The 14,240-nt window shown below is 43.3% G+C and overlaps 1 protein-coding gene across 6 annotated transcripts in view; it reads right to left on the reverse strand.

Annotated features, from left to right (window-relative positions):
* NCOA1 (nuclear receptor coactivator 1) overlaps positions 1–14,240 on the reverse strand; it is a 393,348-nt gene that overhangs the window by 354,051 nt on the left and 25,057 nt on the right. The window contains exon 1 of one of the 6 annotated variants that reach the window (XM_061625848.1): positions 12,691–12,880. The exons of the other annotated variants lie outside the window; for them this stretch is intronic. The gene's annotated coding sequence lies outside the window, so the exon portion shown is untranslated. Of the gene's footprint in view, positions 1–12,690; positions 12,881–14,240 lie in introns of those variants that run through there. 6 annotated transcript variants of the gene reach the window in all.

Here is a 14,240-nt window from a genome sequence, read left to right on the forward strand (position 1 = left end):
GATGTTTTAAAGTGTTTTTAGCATTTCTGCTTGCCGCCCTGGGCTCCTGCTGGGAGGAAGGGCAAGATATAAATCAAATAATAAATAAATAAAATAAATAAAAACAACAGAATGAAATTTAACAGGGATAAGTGTAAAATCTATACCTAGGAAAAAGAAACCAAATGCAGGGTTACAAGATGGGGGTACTTGGCTCATACTTGGCTCAGCAATACTACATGTGATAAGGATCTTGGGATTGTTATTGATCACAAGCTGCATATGAGCCAACAGTACAATGTGGCTGCAAAAAAGGCAAATGCTATTTTTAGGCAGCATTAACAGAAAGTATAGTTTCCAAACCATGTGTACTAGTTCTTGATCGTCCCAGAGTGCAGGACACGGAATATTGGGCTCAAGTGACAGGAAGCTAGATTTCGGCTGAACAGCAGGAAAAACATCCTGATCGTTTGAGCGGTACAACAATAGAACCAATGTCCTAGGGAAGTGGTGGGCTCTCCAACAATGGAGGCATTCAAGAGGCAGCTGGACGATATGCTTTAATTTGGATTCTTGCGTTGAGCAGGGGGTTGGACTCGATGGCCTTATAGGCCCCTTCCAATTCTATGGTTCTACCTGCCTATTTGGGTTTCAGTCAATTTCATATACAATGCCATTTCTTCACAACTGGATGTCTTAACTCTTGTACATTTCACTCTAGGTAACACGGCATCATGGACAGCATAATCTTTGTTCATTATGCATGAACATTTTGCTGACCAAGCATGCAGATTTTGCTTTAAGTTGCACCTGGTATCACATAAATTGGCATGACATTATGGCACTAATGGGTTAAAATGTTACAAGAATACAGTTGGTTTGGCAAGGAAACATTACATATTGTGAAAATACAGATATTATGGAAGTACATCAAGCTTGTTGAAGCAGACAGGAGTGAACATGAAGGTAATGTCAGTAGGGGCACCAGAACGAACAAGCTTTGGAAGTGTCTTATCCACAATTTTTGACCCTACCCCAGTTTCTGTGGCAAACTGAATTATACCAATGATACTCACAGATTAGTCCTGAAGGAACACACAGGCAAGGCTCCTAAAGAAACAGACCTGAAGGAACACACAGGCAAGGGTTGCTGGCAAAGCAACAAAAACCCACACTTTAAACAATCCCTTTAAGTCAGTGAAATCTCTCATCTGGGATCCTACCTTGGTGTTTATTTATTTATTTATTATCATTATTTTTACCCCGCCCTTTTTCCAAAACTGGAATTCACGGCGGCTTCCAGATAAAAGAACACATATAATTAAAAACATACAAAAGTCTAGATTAAAATAGAATTAAACTATTTACAGTATTAAAACCATTCATAGATACAGTTAAAATAATTCAAACTCAGTTTAAAATAATACGATTAGACAATAGCAATGCAGCACCCTTCAAGCCCTGTCCTTAACAGCCTTCAGTTCCAAAGGCTTGTTGGAATAAAAAAGTCTTTGCTTGCCACTGGAAGGACTGCAAGGAGGGGGCATTCTTGCCTCCCTAGGAAGGGAATTCCAAAGCCTCGGGGCAGCCACCGAAAAGGCCCTATCTCGCATCCCCACTAGTCGTGCTTGTGAGGATGTGGGTATTGAGAGAAGGGCGTCTCCTGAGGATCTCAGGGCCCGGGCAGGCTCATATAGGGAGATACGGTCTGACAGATAGCCTGGACCTAAGCCGTATAGGGCTTTATAGGTCATCACCAGCACTTTGAATTGTGTCCGGAAACAGAATGGCAACCAGTGGAGCTTTTGTAACAGGGGAGTCGTATGGTCCCTGTAACCAGCCCCAGTTAACATTCTGGCTGCAGCACGTTGCACCAACTGAAGTTTCCGAACAGTCTTCAGAGGCAGCCCCACATAGAGCGCGTTACAGTAATCTAAACAGGATGTAACTAAGGCATGTGTCACCGTGGCCCCCACACATACACACACACACACAAGTTGTTACACTGTTATAGTTATCCAGCACTTAACTCTAGTTCTTAAAAGCTTGCACTGGCTGCCCATATTTTACCAGGTCAAGTTCCACCTTCTTGTATTACTTTACAAGGTCCTTGAGAACTTGGGTCCAGGATACCTTAAGAACCATCTGCTTCTTTACACCCTTGACGGATCACTGAGATCTTCAGGGGAGTCTCTGTTAGTGGTGTCCCCGCCCCCACATGGTTTAGATGCACAAGTCATATCCACCAGGTGCCAGAAATTTTGTTTCTTTGATTAGTTTTGATTGATTTTATTCACATATGCTTTCTGTAATTTTTATGTACACCGCTTAGAAACTTCGGTATATAAATCGCTGAAATAATTATTATTATCATTATCTTTGTTTATTTGCAAAAATGATCTTTAGAAATATTTTATTTATTATAAGGTACACATTTACCACCCTCTCCTAATCTCCCTCATGATAAATACTAAAGCTAAATAGTGTTTTTTAATTAAAAAAAAACAAACAAGACTGTGGGGAGAGATATCACACTTCTGACAGCCCTGCTAAAGCGTCTTCACCTTGGAGAGATAAGGTGTAAAATGTTCAGAGTGTCATTTAAACACAGCACTCCATGTGTTACCATGACTCAGCAGTCACAGAAGCTGAGATTCTATTTCTCCAGGCTCTTTACACCCTTCCTCCCTGCCTAGGTTCAAACTTTGCTTTCAGAGGCCTAAGCAGTTTTCCCTCTTGATATTTTTCTGTTGAAGAATGACTTCACAGACCACTCTCTTTACTGTTAGAATGATTAGTTACGGCCTAGAGTTGCTTGGTTTCTTTTGAATCTTGGGAGCACAAGCCCTCTTTCATTTCCCAGACCAGTGAGCCTGGATCCAGTTTTGCATGGAGGGATGGTATAGAAATGTCTGCCACTTGAATGCCTCAAACATTTCTGGATTTCTCCCCACCCTCACAAAAAAAGCTGCTGCTCATTAGCAATCATCCTAAATTTATCTTAAATCTATTTAATTAAAAACTAAAACGTTTCACAGCACACAAACTTAAATGCACATTTATTTAAAAAAATACACACTAAATTTAGTCACAGAAAGCTTTGTGTAGTGCAGCAGTAAGAGAGAGAGAGGGGGGGGAGCGAGGGAGGGAGGGAGAGAGAGAGAGAGAGAGAGAGAGAGAGAGGGAGAGAGAGAGAGGGAGAGGGAGAGAGGGAGGGAGAGAGAGAGAGAGAGAGAGAGAGAGGGAGAGAGGGAGGGGGAGGGGGAGGGGGAGAGAGAGAGAGCGCATTGAGTCTGGGAAAGAGAGACCTAGATTCAAATCCTCCCCACTCAGCCATGAAACTCACCACATGGGAGTCTTAGGCCCCATCAATCACTTCAACCCACTTTACAGAGGTGTTCTGTAAGACTAAAATACCTCTTGAAGCTCCTTGGAGGAATGGTAGGAGACAACATTTTAATGAAAGCACAACAGCAGGAACCTTTTAACAACACCTACAAGTTGATGTGGTGAATTTTCATTACCAGAGTATAATCATATGGGGGATTGGATTCATAGGGGGTGAGCCTTTGAAAGGGCACCTGAGTTTACAGAACAAGAAAACTGGAACATTTGAAAATCAAGGGCTCTAGGCAGACCAATTCAACTTAGGAAAAAAACAAATCATTGATACAGTCCCTGGATTTTCACAATTCTTTGCAATTGTTAGCGTTTATATCTCAGAGCACTTCTGCAAGGTGTTCCTGGCCTGTCACTTAATTCCCATTTTACTGATGGGATGAGAGCCTGCTCCAGTTAGGCTCTCTACCCCACCTGGACCATTTCACAATCAACTACTCTGTGGGAAGGGCCCTAATATTTAAAAAGTAATGTTTCTTGTCAGTCACCTTGTAAGGATCTGTATCCTGAAAGAAAAAATATAACACAACAATAAACCAGAGGCTGCAGAGTACTGCCCTGAACAAGTCACTATGGCCATAATCTGCGTCTGTGTTGGAATTTGCTCCCACAAGATGCAGTAATGGCCACCAGCTTGGACGGCTTTAAAAGAAGATTAGACAAATTCATGGAGGACAGGGCTATCAATGGCTCCTAGCCGTGATGGCTGTGCTGTGCCACCCTAGTCAGAGGCAGCATGCTTCTGAAAACCAGTTGCCGGAAGCCTCAGGAGGGGCGAGTGTTCTTGCACTCGGGTCCTGCTTGCGGGCTTCCCCCAGGCACCTGGTTGGCCACTGTGAGAACAGGATGCTGGACTAGATGGGCCACTGGCCTGATCCAGCAGGCTCTTCTTATGGTCTTATGTTCTTATGTTAATATGTCTTTTAATATCTTTAACCCTTTTTTTAAAGATGTTTTTAAAGTTTTTTTTAATGTTTTTAACGTCGTTTTGTTTTAATGTATTTTAAGGTCTTTTTATGATGTTTTAAAGTGTTTTTAGTGTTTCTGTTTGCTGCCCTGGGCTCCTGCTGGAAGGAAGGGAGGGGTATAAATAAAATAATAAATAAATAAATCTAAAGAAATGTACAACAAGCCTTGCAAAAAAATAAAACAAACTGAATAAAATAAAATGCCCCCAAATTGAAACCCCTTATTATTTTACCTCAGGATCTAGGGCCCAGGAGAGGTAATTTCATAATAAAACATGCATAAAAAACAGCATTAAAAAGACAGAGATCACCTTGATTAAAATGGGTTTAGCACTTGTTAGGAATACTGGGGCCACATAAGACTCCAACAGGAGTTATCTTTGCTTGCTACAGCATGGCAACACCTTACTGCCTGAAGTAACACTACATTGTGGTGCTACACTGAAAGGGTGATTTCGGATACAAATGCATCCCCAACATAAAGATAGGCATAAACACAGATAATGCATCTGCCAGATAAGCACTTTATCATGGGCAAAATCCCCTGAATTGCATCCAGTATTAGTCCTACTCATGAATAACTTAGTTCAATTAATTTCTATGGATCTACTCTTAGTATAACTTAGCTAGCTACAATCCCCTATCTTCCCCCACCCAGCATTACACAACAGGGGGGAAATTTCCATCAGCGCCTTCTGCCTATTTCTTCCAACAGCCAAAGGTATCTTCCATTATACTCAGAGCTTCATGACAGAAGCTCAGATTGCATGTGCTTCAGAGCTCTCTTTTTTTTTGGATGATTGTGAAGGTAAGCAAGCTATTAGTGAATATGTTATGAATTTGTTCTATTTAGTCCCTAGAACTTTCCTCAAGCATTTTCAAAGGTTCTGAAACAATCCTGATCTTTGATAGGTTGCATTTCAACTTGAACTGCATTGTGACTGGTGGGTCTCAGTAATTTTCAGCTCTCTCAGGTAGACAATGGAGACAGAAAATTTAAGAAGCCCTGTTCCAGGTGTTTCTAGCTACTTGCTCAAATCTAAAATTTGAAAAAAAATGGAAGCTTAATTTTACCTATTCCTAACCCTTTGCTATTCCATAAGAATTCCAAAAACCTCGGAATGGGTTGCAATATATTTTTAAAATTTCACAAAAGAGAAAAATGAAGATGGTTTTAACATTCTTACTGCTGGGATCTCCTTACACTGGAATGTTTGATTTTGCAATCTCTTTGCAATTATGTACAGTAGGGCCCCGTGTTTTGGCGACCCGTTTTTCAGCGTTCTGCTAATATGGCGGTTTTCAATTATAATAAGGCCCCACTCATACGGCGCTTGTTCCACTTTTACTGCATTTTTCGGGTGATGGAGTTCCACTTTTTGGCAGGTTTCGCTTTTAGGCGGGGGTCTGGAATGTAATGTGGTATGAGTGGGGCCCTACTGTATTGAAATATTTATCAGGCACCTTTCTAATAAAACTAAACACTCAAGAAAGCTAACAACTATTGAATATGTCAACAGAATTAGCATATGTGACTGACTTGCATATATATTTACACCCTCTGTTAGGTAACTGAGAAGAGCGAATATAAGATGCCTGTGCTAGCAAATTTTAAGAGGCAGATGACTGAAATTCATCTATCCTGTACTTCCTTCATGATGAAATGCAAGTACTGCACACGTTGGGCTCTTTTCCATGGGAGACATGCATACATTATCCTGAATACAAAAAATAAAAATAAACCTTCACTTGCATTTCCTGTTTTGGCATTACAAACACTGCTTACAGTTATGCACAAAAGTAGGATCAACTGATTTATGTTTACCACATAGCTTTGGAACCTGATTACAACACTATCAATTTAACAGGATATGCAACTTATGAGAATAATGTTTATGTAGTATTTTATCTTTAATGTACAGATAATATTGGTGCATTTAGGAATTTCTATGGCAGTTATTGAAAATTTTACAACTGGAAACATTCAACTCAGCCTTACCTGGCATTTTGCTAGCATTCTATTTGGGCTCTGAATATCTTTCTTCATATTTTGATAACTATAAGAACACCATTCATAAGCAGCTAAGACAGTGTGTCCTAAAAGATAAATAACTGGAATTAGACAAGCCACTAACTCCCTAGGTGGTCGTAGAAAAGATGGAGCCAGTGTGGTTGGAGTGGGAAGTGGCTTTGGACTGGGGAAAACTGGATAAAACTATGCTTTTAAAAAGAGACTGAAAGCAAATGAACCCTATTAAACGGGCAACAAACATTGCTACTTTGCAACCTTGGCTTCCTCTTCTGTAAAACAGGAATCAAAAATCCAATTCACTAAACTTCTGTGAAAAGATCAAAACTTTATTTATTTATTTATTTATTTCATTTCATTTCATTTTTAAACCGCCCATAGCGAATAGCTCTCTGGGCGGTGTACAAAAGATTAAAAGTACAGAAATACAAAATATCACAATAAATAAACTGAAACAAAGAGATTTAAAATTGTAACATTAAACGCATTAAAATGCCTGGGAGCATAGCCAGGTCTTAACCTGGCGCCGAAAACTCTGCACATAATTTTATTTATTTAAAATATTTCTAGCCCGCCCTTCTACCCTACAATAGGGCACTCAGGGTGGCTACAATAAAATAGCATACATATATAATAAAATATACAATAAAACACAAACATTACAGTAAATTAAAATGCATAAAATACAATTAAAATACATAAAATGCATTATGCACACACATACACACACACACATTAGAAGTGTACACCATCAGATTACAATGCTTACATGCACAATGTGTTCCTACAACTTCCTATTTAGTAGCTCAATTTTGTTTTAAGCTACAGGTGAGCACTGGCAATAAGGTTCTTTTCTCAGTCATTCAAGTTTCTACCTAAAAGCTTTTCCTCCGCCTTTCTATAATTACACAAGGGTAACAGCAACCTGGAAACACCTAGGGCTCATCCAGACAACTGCAAAATGTGTGACACACCCGCTATGTGTGTTCATTATTTTTCGGTTGTCCAAATGACGTCTCGCGCTGTTACGCATTTTCATGGGTTAAATCCGCTCCTTGCAATACCGGCAAAAATGCAATTTGCTCTTTAAAATCGGGAATCATCCGCTGTGCCTTCAGGAGTTAGGATGCAATACCGCGGACTTTACAGCTGATGGGCAGTTTTTGGACATTTCCGCTTGCCCCTTCTCCTCATTCCAGCCAATCACGTATCTGCACTTTTGCGCATGTGCGAGAATAAGCCCGGGAAAATTGAACCAATCATCGCAATGGTGAGGTGTGTGGGGGGGGGGTCTGCAACTACTGCGCAGATGCATTTTATTTTTTGCCAGCCTGCAAACTGGGCAGCCGCTCTGGGTGAGATCTGCAATGCACAGCAAGTGAGAAAGGGGGGATGGTCCGTTTCAGCCTGCCTCCCAAAGCTTTGTCAATTTCATTCTACTTGCAGGGTTTTTGCTTCAAATCAGGAAAGCATACTTTCCTTTAAGTGTAATATGCAAATACAAACTTAGAAAAGGGCTTCTGGTCGGTTTCAAGCCTGCTCCTGAAAGCTTTGTCAATTTCATTCTCCTGGGAAGGAAAGGGAGAAGGGGGGGGTGACACGTTTCTTGCTTTTTTGGAGAAATAAGTGCAATTGCCAGTGTGTGTATCTCCTTAAATATCAATAAAGGCAGAATAGCATACATTGGTTTAAGTGTAATATCGCAAATACAAACTTAGAAAAGGGCTTCTGGTCGGTTTCAAGCCTGCTCCAGAAAGCTTTCTCAATTTCATTCTCAGTGGGAAGGAAAGGGAGAAGGGGGGGTGACACATTTCTTGCTTTTTTGGAAAAATAAGTGCAATTGCCAGTGTGTGTATCTCCTTAAATATCAATAAAGGCAGAAAAGCATACATTCATTTAAGCATAATATCGCAAATACAAACAAGGCAGGCGTGAAACCGACCAGCAGCCTTTCCTTCTGAGGCGAGAACTCCTTTACAGCCATATTGTGCTTCCTTGCAAAGGGGGAGAGGAGCATACATAATTTTTTTGCTGACCAATCGGTTGATAGGGGGAGGTTTTAGAGGCAAAGCTTGGAAAAAGCGAAAAGAATGTAGGGGTCTTACCGCTGCGTGTGCAAAAAAGCGTTTCTTTTAATTGGGAAAGAGCGAACTAAAAGGAAAAGTGAGGACTATCAGATGACAAACCGAATATGGAAACCATGGATTATCCCGCTCCGTTTGGATAAGCCCCTAGTCTCACTGACCACTGGATAGCGCACAACCCCTATTGCCAGGCTTCTATTCTAAGATGACACAAAGAGAAAGCAGAAGAAATACTTACTCATGTCAAAAACGTGAAGTGCACACCTTGTTCTTTTCCTGCAATACCTGCAATCCTTACAGCTCCACTCCCTGATAACTATTTTGTTTTTGCAAGAGTTTGTATTTTTCATTTGCAATACTAAAGTTTATAAACATCTTTTGATTCTAATCAGGCTTAGTTGTAATGAACAACAATAGCCTTTCATCTACACAAAAGTCCAGTCCTTGCAAGAATCATTCATAGTCTTCTGCAGTCCTGCAAATAATTCAAGGCACATTCTTTGCGTTTTATCCAATGCTTACACTTCCATATGGTGTCCATTCTCCAGACTACACCATGATAGAATTCAGATCCTTGGCAGCTGTGCTCACATCTTGGCTGCTTTGCCATATCCATAGCCAATCACTCTTTTGCTTTAGTTGTAAGTGGATCATCTCTTCCACTTATGGCCTCTAGGATCAGTTGTATTTCTCCTACACCAGCAGTCACTATCTAGCCTGTTCATTTAGATCTTACCAACTGGTGCAATCTACAATAAGTATCTGCCATTTTTAAACACTGCTCATAGAAAGGTATCTCCCCACATACATGCACAGAGATCCAGAAAGCAACTGGAAATATTAATAAACATTCCACACAATTGAGAATCGCAGGTTTTGTTATAGCCTCCTTTAGTTTCAGGATCTAAAAAGCTGTCTAAAAGCTTGACACAAGAAACTCTAGAACAGATTGCAAACTCCTCTCACACACAAGTCTTTTATGTCCACATTTACTAAAATATCCATCAGTGATTAAGGGTCACTGTGACGTCCTTCCCTGGTTCTCCCTGTCAGGTTCCCACCTGCTTGTGGCTACTGCCTTTCACGAGGCACCACCAGGGATACCACCAGTCCAGACCGTCCTTTATATGGTTTCTCACTCCGCTCTAGCACAGATCTCACTAGATCCCCCTGCTAGTCACATCCTATAACCAATACTCCCAGAGACTTTGCCAGAGTCTCTCTCTAGCTGGTTACTTTTGTGACTGCGTGCTTATGCTGTTCCCAACCCCCTTGTATCTTTATAGATAACGCATACAACTCTGGGTTGCTCTGGATACTTGAATTGTTATTATTCCTCCCTTCACCGCTGCCACCATTAGATACTGTTTCTGTTCAGTCTTGGTAATTACCTTGCCCTCCCTTCTGGTATGTATATCCCCCAGCCAAGGATCAGGCCTTTGGTAAACCAAATAAGTATTTATTAAATATCAGAAATAACAAGATTAGTTTTAGAATGTTTCACAAGCGTATGGTTTCATCTATTCCTGTTTTGTACTTGACTTATTATTAATCAGAACTCCAACTCCCTCTTTCTCCACACTCCTGACCTCCACCCTCAAACACCTCTTTCTCTACACTCCCAACATCCACCCTCAACTGTCATTCTTCCATTTATACTCCCAGCCATTCAAACGCTCAGCCAATCATCCAGCATTCTACTGCTCATGTACTCCCCCTCCTCTTTCACTCCACTTACTATATGTCTTCTATATAAACAGCACTTACCATATTTACACTATAAGCAGGAACATCACAGTCACCATGAATGAAAACTATAATAAATTAAAAGTACATTTTGGTACAACAAAATAAGGATATTCTATCATACACATCCTGATTGCTTCATCTTTTTATAGGATTCCTTGGTGGTCCACAGTGATCACTTTTGAAGACATAGAGCAGATAAAAATTGCCAAGTTGGCATCCGTTCCAACTTGAGCTTTACATCACCTGCAGAATCATTAGAAGTACATTTGGAAGCTGCTTATAAGAACATGAGAAGAGTCTTAACCTGCTCTTCCTCTGCTTCAGCTGATATTGGCTCACCAATACAGATTCAGGCCTTAAAAGGCCTTAAGAGATATAACCATCTACAGATATTCAAGAACATCTGTAAGGAGAGATATCCATCAAATAACATCTATATATGAGAGATATAGCTAGTGGATATTAATCATCTAACTGGAACCACTAAAATTGCCGTTTTTGGCTTCTCCACAACTGGCCAGGCTGCTACGAGGATTGTATCATCATATTTAGAGCAGCGCAGGCCCCTAAAGACAGCTACCACACCATGAAATAAATCTGGTGGTGGCCAGGAAGAAGGAGACATCTCCAGCAGGTGAAATCTTTTCATCGCCCCCGCTACACAGGCATTTCCATCCACTGCTCCGACCTACCAGCTGGAGTGACTTGTAGCGGAGATTAGATGCCTGTTGGACTTAAGATATTCTGGTGTAGTTTTGGGGTGGGGGGCTTGCCTGATTGGCGGATAAGGAGGGGGCATGTGCAGACCGGAGGGGAGTACCATGGGGAGGGTGGGGAGCCACGATATTAAAAGGCTAGGCGGCAGATCCTGGAAAGGTGCAGGTGGCAGGCCACGCCAGTTTAGGGGAACAAGGGATAGATGCATAATATCCATCCCCTGTTCCGGGCCTGTCCACAAGCAGAAGATAACTGGGGGACGCAGGACTCCATCCAACCTTCGACTGCTGTTATGTAACGCCAGGTCTCTGGCTCAAAAAACAACGCTCATCCATGATATGATCCTGGATGAGAACGCAGACCTGATGTGTATTACGGAGACCTGGCTGGATGAGGCCTCAGCTCCTACGCTTGAGGCCATGTGTCCAGCTGGCTTCCAATACGCACAGCAGCCGAGGGTTGGTAGGCGGGGAGGGGGAGTGGCAGTCATCTATCGGGGCTCCTTGGTTTTCGCCAGACCCTCTCTCCATAAGACCAAGTTTGTTGACTGGATGTACTGGAGGTTGGGCCCAAAGGGCAGTTTAGGGATTCTACTTGTGTACCGCCCACCCCGCTGCACAGCAGACTCCCTGACCGAGGTGCTCGAGGTGGTCACGGGCGTGCGGATGCTCTCCCCCAGCTGAGACCATCCTCACTGGAGCCCCTCGAGATTTCATGGAAACCATGACTTCCTGGGAACTGCACCTTAGTAATACAGAGCCCACCCATGTAGCCGGTCATGCTCTTGACCTTGTGTTTGTCTCGGGAGGGGAGGGAAATGATCTGGAAATGGGGACTATTGTTTCCAACCCTGTGTCATGGTCAGATCACTACCTGGTGACTATGGACCTCTTAATGCCACACACCCTCTGCAGGGGACAAGGACCTATTAGGATGGTCCGTCCCAGACGCCTGATGGATCCTAAAGGATTCCTGAATGTGCTGGGAGATTTGGAGCTGGCTGAAGGACACCCAGTCAAAACCCTGGTGATGGAGTGGAATAGGAAGATCACTAGGGCAGTAGACCAGGTGGCTCCGAAACGTCCTCTCCCCCTGAATAGAACTCAGATAGCACCCTGGTATACACCACGGCTGCGGGGTCTGAGTCAGGAGGTGAGACGACTAGAGCGCCGGTGGCGGAAATCTCGCTCTGAAGACGATTGGACACTGGTTAGAGCAGCAATAGCTGCCTACCAGGTGGCAACAAAGGCAACAAAGAGGGAATTCTTTGCTGCCTCTATTGCATCCGCAGAGTGCTGCCCCAGGAGGTTGTTCCAAGTGGTCCGAAGCCTGGTCAATCCAGTTGCTCAGGAACCCATGGAGCATTCTAAAGTCTCCTGTGACACATTTGCTAAACACTTTGCCAATAAAATCGAGCGCCTGAAGAGCATGACTCCGTACGCCGTGGATACAGGAAGTGAGCCAGAGTCGGCCAGTTGCATTCCAGTTAAACGGTGGGATCGGTTTCAGCCTCTTCCCTCTGAGGAAGTGGATAAGGTGCTCTCTTCTGTGAAGCCAACCACCTGTCTGTTTGACCCTTGCCCTTCGTGGCTCATTATGAGCTGCAAAGAGAAGCTGAGCGAAGGGATCAAGGCAGTGGTAAATCCATCCTTGGAAGAGGGTGCAATGCCATCAGCCCTCAAGGTGGCAGTAATAAAGCCTATCTTGAAAAAGTCCTCCTTGGATCCCCAAGAGTTGAATAACTTCCGCCCAGTCTCTAACTTACCATTCTTGGGCAAGGTGATTGAGTGAGCGGTGGCCAAACAGTTACAGACACACTTGGATGAAGCAGATTATCTCGATCCATTCCAATCGGGCTTCAGGACTGGACATGGAACTGAAACAGCCTTGGTCACTCTGGCGGATGATATGAGGACAGCATTGGATAGGGGAGAATATACCTTCCTTGTCCTCCTGGACCTCTCAGCAGCTTTCGATACCTTTGACCACGGTATCCTTTTAGATCGCCTGGAGGGATTAGGAATAAGGGGCACTGTTTTACGGTGGCTCCGTTCCTATCTCTCAGACAAGCACCAACGGGTTGCATTGGGGGATGAGGTTTCAGACCCTTGGCCTCTTGATTGTGGAGTCCCACAGGGTTCTATCCTCTCCCCCATGCTATTCAACATCTATGTAAAGCCGCTGGGGGCCATCATCAGGAGATTTGGGCTACAGTGTCACCAATATGCGGATGACACCCAGCTCTATCTCTCATTTAAATCCTCACCAGAGTTGGCTGTGAACACCGTGTCCAAGTGCCTGGAAGCTGTAAGTGGATGGATGGGAGGGAATAGGCTGAAACTGAACCCCGATAAGACTGAGGTATTACTCGTGGGAGACAAGAGAAGGTTAGGAGATATAGACCTGGTGTTCAATGGGGTAAGATTACCCCTGAAAGACCAGGTCCGCAGCCTTGGGGTCATTCTTGACTCTCAGCTGTCCATGGAGGCTCAGATTTCGGCAGTGAGCCGGGCAGCTTGGTATCAATTACATCTAATACGGAGGCTGCAACCCTACCTTCCTATCCATCTGCTCCCACGGGTGATACATGCCCTGGTCTCCTCCCGCTTAGACTACTGTAATGCGCTCTATGTGGGGTTACCCTTGAAAACAGTCCAGAAATTACAGCTGATACAAAATGCGGCGGCACGTTTGATTAAGAACAGCCATCGCCGTGATCATATTACTCCGGTGTTAGTAGATCTACACTGGTTGCCAGTTGTTTACTGGGCCCAATTCAAGGTGTTGGTGTTGACCTTTAAAGCCCTATACGGTTTCGGCCCAGTTTATCTGAAGGAGTGCCTCCAGCATCACCAATTATGCCGCCCGACGAGATCAGCCATACAAGACCTCCTCTCGGTCCCACCAGTTAAAATAGCTAGGCTGGTGCGGACCAGAGAGAGGGCATTTTCGATTGTGGCCCCCACCCTCTGGAATTCCCTTCCTTTCGATCTTCGTCATGCCCCCTCCCTGATAGGTTTCCGCCGGGCCTTGAAGACCTGGCTGTTCAGGCAGGCCTATGGGATCCCTGGGGTAGATTAGCTTTTAATGTTGTTATTAACTAGAAGGGTGGTGTTTAGATTAATTATTGTGGTCCGCATTGTTTTTATATTGTATTTTACTGTGTTATGTACGTCGCCTAGAGTGGCCGTTCATTCGGCCAGATAGGCGACTCATAAATAAAATTGTATTATTATTTTATTATTCTGGATCAGGCCAGTGGCCCATCTAGTCCAGCATCCTGTTCTCAAGCCAACCAGATGCCCACGGGAAGCC

Source organism: Rhineura floridana, chromosome 4 (genome assembly GCF_030035675.1).
Source record: "Rhineura floridana isolate rRhiFlo1 chromosome 4, rRhiFlo1.hap2, whole genome shotgun sequence".
In the NCBI taxonomy this organism is placed as follows: domain Eukaryota; kingdom Metazoa; phylum Chordata; class Lepidosauria; order Squamata; family Rhineuridae; genus Rhineura; species Rhineura floridana.